Source organism: Podarcis muralis, chromosome 3, assembly GCF_964188315.1.
Source record: "Podarcis muralis chromosome 3, rPodMur119.hap1.1, whole genome shotgun sequence".
NCBI lineage: Eukaryota > Metazoa > Chordata > Lepidosauria > Squamata > Lacertidae > Podarcis > Podarcis muralis.
This window is the reverse complement of record NC_135657.1, coordinates 20,675,967-20,689,198: the sequence shown is the minus strand read 5'-3', so window position 1 is coordinate 20,689,198 and position 13,232 is coordinate 20,675,967. Positions and strand designations below refer to the sequence as shown.

The window sequence follows — 13,232 nt, the reverse complement described above, 5'->3', positions numbered from 1 at the left end:
GGACTGAGCAACGGGAGCTCACCCTATGGTGGGGATTCGAACCGCCGGCCTTCTGATTGGTAAGTCCTAGGCTCTGTGATTTAACCCACAGCACCACCCACGTCCCCCTTAGATAGCTTACGCACCCCTTAATTAAAGTCATCTCTAAACGGTGCACAAGAAACACAGTGCTATGAAAATAAAAACCAGTTAAAACTATACAATCAGAATCCAGTTAAAATGCAGAGCCTCCAAGAGTCCCTGTTTTCCAGGGACAGTCCCAGATTTACAGAAGCCACCCTGGTTTCTGATTTGATCCTGGAACACCCTGTTTTTCTTTAGGACGTCTCTATTTTAATTGGAGAAATGTTGAAGGGTATGGAATTAGGCGACTTCTGAGCCAAAGAGAAAAGTAACAATAGAGCCTTTAGAAGACATCTGAAGGCAAGTTTTTTAATGTTTCATGTTTTATTACATTTTTTATGTATATATTGGAAGCTGCCCAGAGTGGCTGGGGCAACCCAGTCAGGTGGAAGGAGTATAAATAATAACATCAACATTATTATTATTAATGTTGTTGTTGTTGTTGTTGTTGTTGTTGTTGTTGTTGTTGTTGTGGTACCTTGGTTTAAGAACAGCTAAGTTCATGAACAACTTGGATTAAGAACACTGCAAACCCGGAAGTAGGTGTTTTGGTTTGTGAACTTTGCCTTGGAATAAGAACATGTTCCGCTTCCTGTTGAGTGTGTTCCATTTGGAAACTGAGTCCCCCGCTGCTATGGGAATTGTCTTTGTTGTATGTTTATATTTTGGAAAATCAAATAAAAATTATTATTTTTTTTAAAAAAGAAAATTAAAAAGTCTTTGGTAAGCACTGGAAGTTCAACAGGGAGAAAGCCCTTTTGATTTCAACAGGAAGTGAGTTCCATAAAACAGTACTGGATGCAGGGCTCCTGATGGATGCAAGCCATGCACCTGAGCTATGGGGAACCACTAACAGTGACTCCCCCCCAAAAAAACCACCTCATTGATTGGGCAGGAATATTATGAGGCAGTCCCTGAGGTATCCTGGCCCCAAGTTCGTTGAGAGCCTTTTAGATTAATCCAGCAGCCTTGAATCTGGCCCAGTAACATAAGGGCAGCCACTTCGAGCTATTGAGCACTGGAGTTATGAGCTTGTGATATAGCCTGTCCCCATCAACAGTCTAGCATTGCGCAAGGAGTTGCCCTAGATTACCTCCAGGGTCTAAGATTCTCTTTGGAATACCATCGCGCAACTCTGGGGAAACTCTGGCTTGAATTACAATATGCCACAAGCAGAACAGAGGCCAAAGGGCAAATAAGAGAAAGCAACTGAAAAGTTCTCGGAGGAGAGTACAGTTTTGATCAAAAGTACTCAAGTCACAACATTTAATTAACAACAGTATGTTCAGAACTGCAGCTGGAATGCAGTCCCCGTCTTTCCTTTTTGCAGGCTTCTGGGTAAGGTAAGATGCTTATTAACTTGACTATCCAGTTTTTTAGTTTTTTAGTTTTAAATGACTCTCAGCAGATCAGGGTAAACAGACACACACACACACACACCTTCCCGGTTTTCGGGTGGAATCTAACCCTTCCTCATTTTTCTGCAGCACGTTCCAGTGTCATGTCATAACAACTGTTCTGAAAAAAGACCCGAGTTCAAATAATACATCTGAAGTTTGTGCTCAAGTTCCAGCTTGCTTACTTTCAAGTGCAATCTCCTCAAGAACCTCAAACCGCTCCCGCAATAGATGAAGCTGCCTGCAGTTCTTGAGGTTTTCCACATAAAAGGAATATAAAGTTCAAATACATCTTTCACTAATTTTTTTAAAATTACCATGGCCAGGATCCAGCAGAGTGTGTGTGTGTGTACACACACACACACACACACACACACACACTTTATCTTCAGAATTCAGATTTTCAAAAGGTATTCTTGCAAAATCGCCAAAACAGCTCTTCAAATAGCTTAAAGGATTTTGCACAAGAGTCCTAAACAGCAACCAGAGGGGACGTAGCAGTGGCAGTATACAGTGGTACCTCGGGTTAAGAACTTAATTCGTTCTGGAGGTCCGTTCTTAACCTGAAACTGTTCTTAACCTGAAGCACCACTTTAGCTAATGGGGCTTCCCGCTACCACTGTGTGATTTCTGTTCTCATCCTACAGCAAAGCTCTTAACCAGAGGTACTATTTCTGGGTTAGCGGAGTCTGTAAACTGAAGTGCCTGTAACCGGAGGTACCACTGTATATGGGCCCCACAGACGCACCTTAAAATCATAGAATTGTAGGGTTGGAAGGGACCCAAGGATCATCTAGTTCAACCCTGTGCAATGCAGGAATCACTACTGAAGAATCCCTGACAGATGGTGATCCAACCCCTGCTTAAAAACAGATTTAACTCTGGGACGGGGGAGGGGGAGGAACCCACCAGTGGCTGTGGATTCTGCATAAAGCATTTACCATAGGCACATGCAAGGTGCATGGTTTTGCATATTTAGAGAAAGCTTGCAGGTCACTTGTAGAGCGCATTCAGAGTTCATTCCAGCTGCATGCCCAGTGAAAAGGATATGAACTAGGAGATGCTGAGTAGGCTCTTTGGAGAGCTACGGCAAGCCTGAATAGTCAGACTTGGCCAAGAACACAGACTTGGCTGCTTTATAGCAAACCAGACCCTTTGTCTACCTAGCTTAGTACTGTTGGTAATGAAAAGCTGCTCAGGGCTCCATTCAGGCAGGAGTCTTCTCAGCCCAACCTGGAGGTTAAGCCAGAGATTGAACCCATGAGGTTTTGCATGCAAGCTATGTCCCTTCCCCAATGGCTAGATGGATGGTCAGGCAAATAATAAGGGAATTGTTTAAAAACACAGCCAAAAAAAATATGACGCACTCTAAAAGAAATTATCGATTCAACAGAAGCCCCCCTTTTCCCTTTCTGATTTATTTTACATTTTATTATCCATTTCAAAAAGTAAACTGAAGAAGCAAAACAATCCGAAAATGATATTATGAAATAAATAGGCAGCAGCATTCCTAATTATCAGTGGACATAGGAACAGCTTTGTGGTTCTATCATTCTACTTTTTGTTAAGCCCACACTTTTTTACTTATGGATTTAAATTTCTTTTAATACCCTCATCTAGAGACCCAGGTAGCAACACTGCGCTGGGATGTAACCAAATCACCCAGGCTGTCGATATGATGATTCCTTTTCGAACATTAAGAACATGGCATGAGAAGCAGCCACATCCACTTCAGATACACACATATAAATGGCCAAATCCCTGTTGTAAACAATAGGTTGAATCCAAAGGGACCCTGTTACCATATCCAACAATGTTTCGGAATTCAGACAGTCCACCAACCTCTACCATCAGCTCTGCAGGTAGCACAAGAGGCTGAAGGTCCAATTTGTAATACCTGTTTTGTGAGCAAAGGTCTGTTCACGGATTGTTGGATCCAAGCCAAACTGATACAATTTCATATTTTAGATTAAAGTGGAGTAACTATATTACATTAAAAAACAAAAAAAAAACCCAAACCAGGAGATATTGGGTCCATTATCTGATTAGTAGTCTTCCATGTATAGGAAGCTCAAAAGTAAGATGATGACATTGATTATAGATTTTATTGATTTAGATTCACGGGTTTATGTTAAAAAATGACTACCAATTTGCCTTGAAAGTCATAAGAGCAGCTAGGCTAGACTTATATTATTCAGCTTTCTCATAAACAATTAGCTTACCCCACAAGCATCTGATAAAAACAGGTTAGCCAGAAACCCTCTCATCCTCTTCCAATCCTCTCAGTGATAAAATTTATGTTGCATTTTCTACTTTAATGATTTATTTTCTTTCTTTCAGACGATGCCTTCAATTAAGTTATAACTGCGCCATCCCCTTTAGGCTTGCAGGTTTAATGTTCTGGAGAGGGAGAACTATTAAAATAGTATTGCAGAAGTTTAAAGACCTGGCAGCTATAGGATATAAATATCTTCTACATCTGCTTCCAAACTCAAATCTGCTAAACTCCAGTAACAGCAGTGAAATTAGCCCACCCTTATAGAAAACATAAGATGAAGCTTTTCTGAAGCTTTGTTCAAGGGTTTTCCTAACGCAGTACCTATAATGATTACAGATTGTCATATTCAGACCTTGGAACTCAATGAACTAGAAAATCAAAGTAACAGTTCAGTCCTATGCATGGCCAGTCAGAAGAAAATACCCTTGTATTCAGTGGGATTTAGTCCCAGGTAAGCATGTGTATGATTGCATGTAAATCCTAGTGAAAAAAACAACCAGCTATCTCTACGTCACAAGTAGCATGAAGACTGCTAATAACACATGCTCACTAATTCAGGAAACTCATGGGTTGACTTGAGTATTTTCAACATAAAAGTAAAGGGACCCCTGACCATTAGGTCCAGTCGTGGCCGACTCTGGGGTTGCGGCGCTCATCTTGCTTAATTGGCCAAGGGAGTCGGCGTACAGCTTCTGGATCATGTGGCCAGCATGACTAAGCCGCTTCTGGTGAACCAGAGCAGTGCACAGAAACGCCGTTTACCTTCCCGCCGGAGTGGTACCTATTTATCTACTTGCAATTTGACATGCTTTCGAACTTCTAGGTTGGCAGGAGCAGGGACCGAGCAACGGGAGCTCACCCCGTCACGGGGATTTGAACCGCCGACCTTCAGATCGGCAAGTCCTAGGCTCTGTGGTTTAACCCACAGCGCCACCTGCATCAATACAGTTTTTTCTTTACATAAGCATCTTCATTCATGTAGTCTGTTAAGGAAAGTATGTATTGAGCACACTGCGATATGAATGGTACACATATTTAATAATAAGTGTTAAGGAACCCTGGCATTTCCTTCAGCATTACACAAATACAGGGGGAAATCTAATACAGTAATGTCTGTTTAAATTTGCAAATGATCTGGAACAAGCAAGCATCAAGAGACTTGCTAATAGTTTTGGCCATTTCAACAACTATCCAGGACTTTAATTCTGCAGCCAGTTCCACCCCACCACCCCACCAACACACACTTCTTTTTCTTTTTTAAAAGGGGGAACGTTTTATCATGGAATTTCTGCATTACTCTTCAGGCCAGCATCCAAAGTCGTTTATTCTTGTATTCCTGAAATTCTGTCTACCTGTAGGCAGCTTCTCTTTCTCCAACTTTCCGCCAGGAAAGCTGAATTGGCTTGAAGCTCCCACTTGCTCCACTGTTCCATGGAAACAAGCAGTAAAGAGACTGTACCTTTCCTCCCTTTCTTCCTCTTCTGAGGACTGGCTATCTTGGAAGTCAAAACTTTCCTCTCCGGAAAAGTAGTTTCAGAAATGCTGATCGCAGCAGTGGCAGGCAGGACGGCTCACACGACCCATCCGCTGCGAAAGGAACTGGAAGAATACCTCAAGCAAAACTTGAGGTGTTCAGCACAAGCCAAGAAAGCCCTCCTATCATTAATTACGGGGGCTTAGCAAAATAGTGGGAGCTGCCATGGTTCGTTTAATGGGGGGAATGGGCAGGCAGAATGAATCTTGGGTGTCTTGTTCCTTTTCAGCGACTTGGGTTCCAAGACTTGGCTGCAGTTACTGGAGAAATGGCTGTTTCAGTAGCACAACCAAAGCACAATCGTTTACTTTCCAGAGCATGTGGACTTAATATTATGAATGAAAAAGAAGTGCATGGGGTGGTGTTGTACCTTTTCCATTGGCTACAAAGGGCCCATTCATATGATCATGTTCACAGCGTCGTTGAAACTACCAAACGATAGCTTGGTAAGGGAACGCTCACAGATTAAAGTTTTGAAAATAGCCATCCTCTTGAGAGGGAACAGCAGAATTGGCAAGTCCTGAATTGGCAAAGATGGGTCTCCTAAGTTTGGCTCCCACTGGCAAGTAATAATAGTGAGGTGGTCCAGGATGAATGATCCCAACTGTAGCTCAATGTGTCAGTTTTATGGGCAAGGTCCGCACAGAAGCGATGCCTTGGTTTTTTTATTATTGTTGAATTCACAATATAACATGTGCATAACTTGTAAGCTCCCCAAAGTTCTGTGGCACTTTCAAGACTGATATTTATAGTGCAACACATGCTTTCAATGATCGCAGCTCACCCTAGTCCACACAAGTTTGTTTCTCAACCTGGTAACCTCCAGTACCTTTTTGGTTTGCTGCAACTGACTGACACAAGCTATCCTTCTGGAATTCTTAGCCAAACGAACAAAAGTTCCTATTGCCTGCCTCCTGTTCTAACAAGCACCCAATTTCAACCCAGTGTTTCTTTTAATATTTGCTCTGAACAATTAATATTTGCTCTGAACAGCCAAAGTCTGAAAAGAGAGGCATAAATATTGAGCCCCCTTTTCAGTTTCCCCAAGCCTAGTTAGTTTAGCTCTCTCATTTTACAAGACCCACCGTGACTAATGAGCTAACGCAAATCATTTAAGCCAGCATTACACTGACAGCATCTCGCCCAAAGTTTCTTACGTTTTCAACAAGTGCAATGCATATTGAGGCTGCGATCCTGAAAACCCCTCTTCAGAGTTATGTTTTCAGGCCTATATATAATCTGATTCTTAAAAAATAAACATTAAAAAATTGCTGAAGTAACTGTGCAGCAGGTAAAAGTTGCCATTTTAACATGAAGGGGAAATATGGTGAAGGAACACACGCTTCTCTGAGATCCATCAAAACTGAGTCCAAATTAGAAAACCAATTGCTGCACTGAAGGAATGCACTGTTAAGACAATAACAGCCGCTTTTGTTGGCAGGGGAGCTTGTATATTTTGTTTTCCCAGCTGGTGAGAGGATACAGTACCATTCCTTTGGCTGCCTGGAAACCATTCAGCATTTCTCTAATTTTCAAGCCCTAGTGCACTGTCCCTCATTCTGACCTGAATGTGTGTGTGTGCATGGCATGAACTGTGGTGAAGCAGATTCCTTTTGCAAATTACCAGTAGTACCTCTAGGGAAGAGCTCAGTCTGAAGAAGAAGAAGAAGAAGAGTTTGGATTTGATATCCCGCCTTTCACTCCCTTTAAGGAGTCTCAAAGCGGCTAACATTCTCCTTTCCCTTCCTCCCCACAACAAACACTCTGTGAGGTGAGTGGGGCTGAGAGACTTCAGAGAAGTGTGACTGGCCCAAGGTCACCCAGCAGCTGCAAGTGGAGGAGCGGAGACACGAACCCGGTTCCCCAGATTAGGAGACTACCGCTCTTAACCACTACACCACACTGGCTCTCGTCTGGAACAGGTTGAAATATTTTGCACAGTTGTCTGTATGCAACATGGTGCCAAAGAAATACCCACAACATAGACACCTGAACCATGATGTGGATGGCTGTCCATTGCATCAACACAGCCTAGAACAGCGGTTCTCAACCTGTGGGTCCCCAGATGTTGTTGGACTACAACTCCCATCATCCCTGAGCTCTGGTCTTGCCAGCTAGGGGTGATGGGAGTTGTAGTTTAACAACATCTGGGGACCCACAGGTTGAGAAAGGCTGACCTAGAACAAGGGTGGGCAAAAGCTCCTGGAAACAGGCATTAGTCACTGAGATTTACTGGCAAAACAAATTTGACTGGTAATAAACTGATTGGTTTGGATTGGACTGGCATTTCAGAGACCTGATTTCACATCTCTTCCTAAATTCACCATGTGACTGTAGTTTCCAGTTCTATGAGTGCAAACTTGTAGTAAACGGAGTTCAAAGGTCCTGAATAGGACCTCTGAACTGAATTTAGACAGAAATTGACCTGCAGCACTACTGCTGCAACATCTGGGAATCTGGGCATGATCTACAACAAACTGTTTTTCTGGCCCAGCCTCCAGCCTCAAGGTAACATGTAGGGCAGCCCACAAGTCATAGAATCATAGAATCATAGAATCATAGAGTTGGAAGAGACCACAAGGGCCATCGAGTCCAACCCCCTGCCAAGCAGGAAACACCATCAGAGCACTCCTGACATATGGTTGTCAAGTCTCTGCTTAAAGACCTCCAAAGACGGAGACTCCACCACACTCCTTGGCAGCAAATTCCACTGTCGAACAGCTCTTACTGTCAAAAGGCTCTTGCTTTTCATGCCCTGCTTCTGGGCTTCCCAGGCTACTGTTGGAAACAGGACATTGGCTCTTAATAGGGCCATGCGTGTTGACATGAGTTAGTATCATTCCCTCTATTTCTGATGTTCAAGAGTGAATACTAACAATTACGTAGCCAAAGCAGCAGCACCCGCATACAAAAGGATAAGAGACCTAAGAGGGACGGGACCCCACAAACTGCCAAGTGAGGACTGAGCATGCTCAAGAGACTAGAGCATGCTAACTGTTTGGCGGGGGAGGAATGGAAAATTGGGACACTGGCTGGCACACTAAACAGGAGCACTGCCATTGCAATAAACTAGTACATTATTGAAAACTGAAGAGAGCGCACTGAAAGAAGTGTCACTTGTGCTTCCTGGTGGCATGCCTTGCAGCATCGAGCACAGTGCTCGAAACTAACTCCCTGCGGCGCATTTGGCGACAGGATTTCATTAGCGTGAGTAGTACTGTGCCTAAGATTTCAGATTAAAACTGCAGAGTGGAAGGAAAGGAGGACCTTTTTTTTGCTTCCCCACTTCCAGCTACTCTCTGAAGACTGGAGAAGAGACCCTCTTAAGAATATTAGGGGGGTGGGGAGGGGAAGGACTAGACCATGTGAAAACTGAACATAATATTTTAGCTGCAGTTCATTCATTTTCAGCTTTCTATTCTTGTTATTAAAAAGTGCGCCTAAACACTCTGTTGTTGCACCCATAACCTAGGTTTAAGGTGCCATTTAGCTCTTAACTTTCATATCTCAGTTTCTAACACTGATTCAGCATGTACTTACATACACGCAGGCACACACACAACGCTAAAGGAACAATTAAAATGACTGCCTTTGGCACCACAAATACAGCTACACAGATACTAATTATGTGTCAGTCATATAAAGTACAGTGCTTTAAAGTAAATAAATCAAAAGGCATAGATTATTTTTATTTGCTTGAGCTAACTTTCAACATAAGCAAGCAAAACGAAAGAAAACAGTGGTACATAACAGATATCTTCACTTTAAAAGCAAACATCAAGTCACTTTTTCAATGCTTTGACAGGTGACAGTTGAGATGCGTTTACAGCTTTCTACCAAGTTGTACACCAGCCTCTTAATTTAAACTTCAAGAATCAAAGCAAAGTTGTGAGAGTTGTGAACGCAGCAGTGTCTGGAAGTCCCTGGTTCAAATCTCACCTTGGCCATAAAATCAGTCAGTGACCTTTGGCAGCCCTCTCTCTTAGCCTCAACACAAACACACACCCATGGAATATGGGGACAACAATACAGCTTTTCTTATTAGGAGTATTGTAAATTATATATTCCAAGCACTTGAAAGCACTTATCAAAATGTGGTGGTAGTGTTGCTGTTGTTGCTGTTATGTGCCAAAATGTTTGCCCTTCTTAAACAGTACATGGAAACATTTTCATCATTTCTTAGGGCATGGGTACCTGTGCTATTTCCAGAAGTAAACAAATACTGAACACAATAAATGCACACTTCTACAATTCAGGATTTGAAATGGAAGCATTTTTTACACCCAAGTAGCTAGGTGCTTGTAGAAGAGGGTGGAACTGGGATGAAACAATAGAGCTGTGGTCAATGGATTTTAAAGAAACTAATACACACACACACACACACACACACACACACACACAGTCCTTAGTAGGATTCTAACAGGCTGCAAGCCTTTGCAACTCTTAAGGCATACTGACTATATTTATTCATCCCGAGAGCAAATACCTCTTAACATGAAAATTATTACACTGACATGTTATCTTCTCCATCATCAGTGTCAAAGTGGTAGCATTCAGATCTGGAATGTGTACTTGCCAGTTTCATTTGATCAACATGTGTTTTAATACCGCCAAATGCAAGGTCACACATCAAAGAATGTAGGTCACACTTGAAAGAGGGGGTGCTGCATCCTGGTGAGGGCTTGACAAGCACAAGACTCTAGGAGTTGTGCAACATAACTGCCCAAAGATGAGCTCTCAGTAGGGCCTAGGAAAGCAAAATGCCATCCCTGTGATGGATAAACAGAAAGAAGTCACGCAGGAGCTGGTATCATGGATATGGATGCAGAAAACATATTGTACGGAAAGGAGTGCAATGTGCTTTATAGAAAACAATTGTCCAGGAGTAGCCAATGTGGTAGGGACGTGGGTGGCGCTGTGGGTTAAACCACAGAGCCTAGGACTTGCCGATCATAAGGTCGGCGGTTCGAATCCCCGTGAAGGGGTGAGATCCCGTTGCTCAGTCCCTGCTCCTGCCAACCTAGCAGTCCGAAAGCATGTCATGTGCAAGTAGATAAATAGGTACCATTCCGGCGGGAAGGTAAACGGCGTTTCCGTGTGCTGCTCTGGTTCGCCAGAAGCGGCTTAGTCATGCTGGCCATATGACTCGGAAGCTGTCTGTGGACAAACGCCAGCTCCCTCGGCCTATAGAGCAAGATGAGTGCGTAACCTCAGAGTCGGTCACGACTGGACCTAATGGTCAGGGGCCCCTTTACCTTTAGCCAATGTGGTGCCCTCCAGAGATTTTAGACACCCGCTCTCATCAGCCTCAGCTAGCCAGGGATGATGGGAACTAAGAGTCCAAAAACATCAGTGGTCACTGAATATATGGATTACAGCTTCTACTACAAACAAGCAAGACAAAGGAAGATGAGAGGTCAGGGTTTAGTGGTTGAAAAGTGTTGAGGGTGTGTGTCTCCCTTGAAGCAGGTTCTCCACCAGCCAGCCTCCAGTGCCACAACAGTTTCATTACTCAGAAGGTCAGACAGGCCAAGGTTTAGGAGAAAGGGGACTTTAGGCTGAAATTTCAGACTGAAAACCCTATGGAGTCTCTGTAAGCCAACCCAGCTCTTCAGTTGTGTGCACCTTGTCCCCATGTCTTCTGTTGCATCACCTACTTAAAACTGGTACCTGACTCTGGTTTACTTCTGACATATTTTTTGACCCTCTGGCTCTTCTGATCCTCATCTATTTGACTCCAGAGAGCCTCTGGCCCCGTCTATTGCCTCAGACCCATTTTGGAACTAAGGCCAAGGTCTGTTTGAGTAGAAAGGGAAGTGGCAACATGCTACAAGAAAACAGATGCCAGCGAGCTTTGGGAAGCTTGGTTCAAGGAACACTTTGCTGAAGAAATTGATCTTGAGGAGGGTCTTAAAGAAGATAATGTACAGGAAGAAGAAAACAGCGCCAGACCCAGGGATCCACGGATATGGATACAGAGTTTGAGGCAAAGGAGGCTCAGCAACAGCTGAATTTGTGTGTGAAACAGAGAAGGAGCAGGCAGGCAGGTGTGTGTGTGTGTGTGTGTGTGTGTGTGTGTGTGTTGAGATTTAACAGGTGAGGAGTCCTCCTCTTTAGTCTCAGTGCTGCTTCTGCAGAAATCAGCAGGGAAGAAGATAGCATTGGCTCCGGTTTTACCTACTTTTGTTCTGCCCTGGGAGTCTAAATGGGCACCAGTCTCCACTGCTAAAGAAAGCATGAGCTAAAAACCATTAATGCCCACAGCTGCAGGCTGAAATACGTGCAGATTGCATGAAGCAAACTCATCACTCACATTCAGAAAATAAACGCAAACATGCCCAATTTCCACCCACCATAAACTGACCGACTGTCAATTAGAAAATACACACACAGAAGCACAAGCTTGACTTGCCGGCAGTTATGAAAAGCAAAGTGAAACGCAGCCACCCAAAACCACGGTATAATTATGACCTCAAACAATATGCCATACAATCCTATTAATTTGGAATTCATAAGCTCAGCCACCGTATTGCATTAACGCTTAAGACGGTGTAATGTTAAACTCTCTAGGAAAGAAAAGTGCATATTGTATATCAGTACAGTAAAGATAATATTTGTAGAATTCTACCTTTTAAACACGCACGCAGGGCACTGCTATACGTCAAGTAAAGGGGCTCGGGGTGCTTAAATTTCTGTTTTGTTTACTTTCTCTTACTTCTTTTGAGCAAATAAGGTCATGAATCTGAGATGTTAAAAATATACTTCCATGAATACTTTATTTTGGAGTATGGTAATAGATGCAGAAAAGGAAACTGAGCGTTTGGATGGAGTCCCTTCTTTATACGCTTGACTTTCAAATAGCTGGCAGGTCATTAAAGGAGTGATTGGCAAAGATTAGGAGAAAATTATGATATATTACTCACTAGGCTCTCAGTTTTCAACTGGAAATTAAAACCTAATCACTGCTATGATGACTGGCTAAGATGATTCCCCCCCCCCCCTTTTTGGTTAGCACCTCAAAAATAGTGGACTGAAGAAACATACGACAGCAATAGGCTTTTTTATTTTAGATTTTAAGAGTTTTGGTGATGTAGCACATTGTAAAAGTTGAAAAGTGGTTTATATATTGCCAATCCATATATTCCATTGCTCAGGAAAAGCATGGAAGAACTACCTGCTAAGCAAAAGACAAAGAAACAAGAAAACCCCATTAAAATAATTATGCCACAAAAAGTTTTCAGGAAGAATATTCATCGAGTCATGTTCGAAAACACATCAGAAGCACCACTGTTGGAACTGCAGTCATTCTGGGCTCAGCAGCACTATTAAATTCAGATGCAAGGTTCTGTTTAGGTTGGACAGGCCCCAACAGTAGAACAAAGTCAGTCTGTCTTAGTACCATAACCAAATTCTACAAGTTAACAGCTTTTCATGAAAAGCTGCCATTTCAGAATGTCAATCAAGATGGAATATAAGTGGGAACTCCTGCAGAAATAACCAGCTGCAGGTTTGAAAAACATTTTTTGTTCTTTCCCCTTTCTTTTTCTTTTTCCTTTTTTCAGAAAGTGGAAACACAAAAGATATGTGAATGGGATCTCTTTTCAGTCATGTAACTGTAGATGGCCATTTTCACAACATCAAGGACAAAAACACAGGGTGATGTTGCAAACGATGTCTTGAAAAAGGACCTTTTGTGGGGTGGTGAATGATTCCAGTTACAAATGAAAGAATTATTAGCAAATGGAAACTCATTAATATGAGAAAGGTTTCTCTTTTATGAGATGGTCATTGGAGGCAGCAATTTTTTATTACACCTGAATTACGATGATGTATTGCGTGGGTTCTGAACTGGCCTTACATCTTTTCTCCTTTCTGTAAATGCAATGTAGTTCATACTATG

General features: G+C 42.7%; 1 protein-coding gene across 2 annotated transcripts in view; it reads right to left on the bottom strand.

Moving 5' to 3' along the window:
- SRBD1 (S1 RNA binding domain 1) overlaps nucleotides 1-13,232 on the bottom strand; it is a 176,151-nt gene that overhangs the window by 41,303 nt on the left and 121,616 nt on the right. The gene's annotated exons all lie outside the window — the stretch shown is intronic.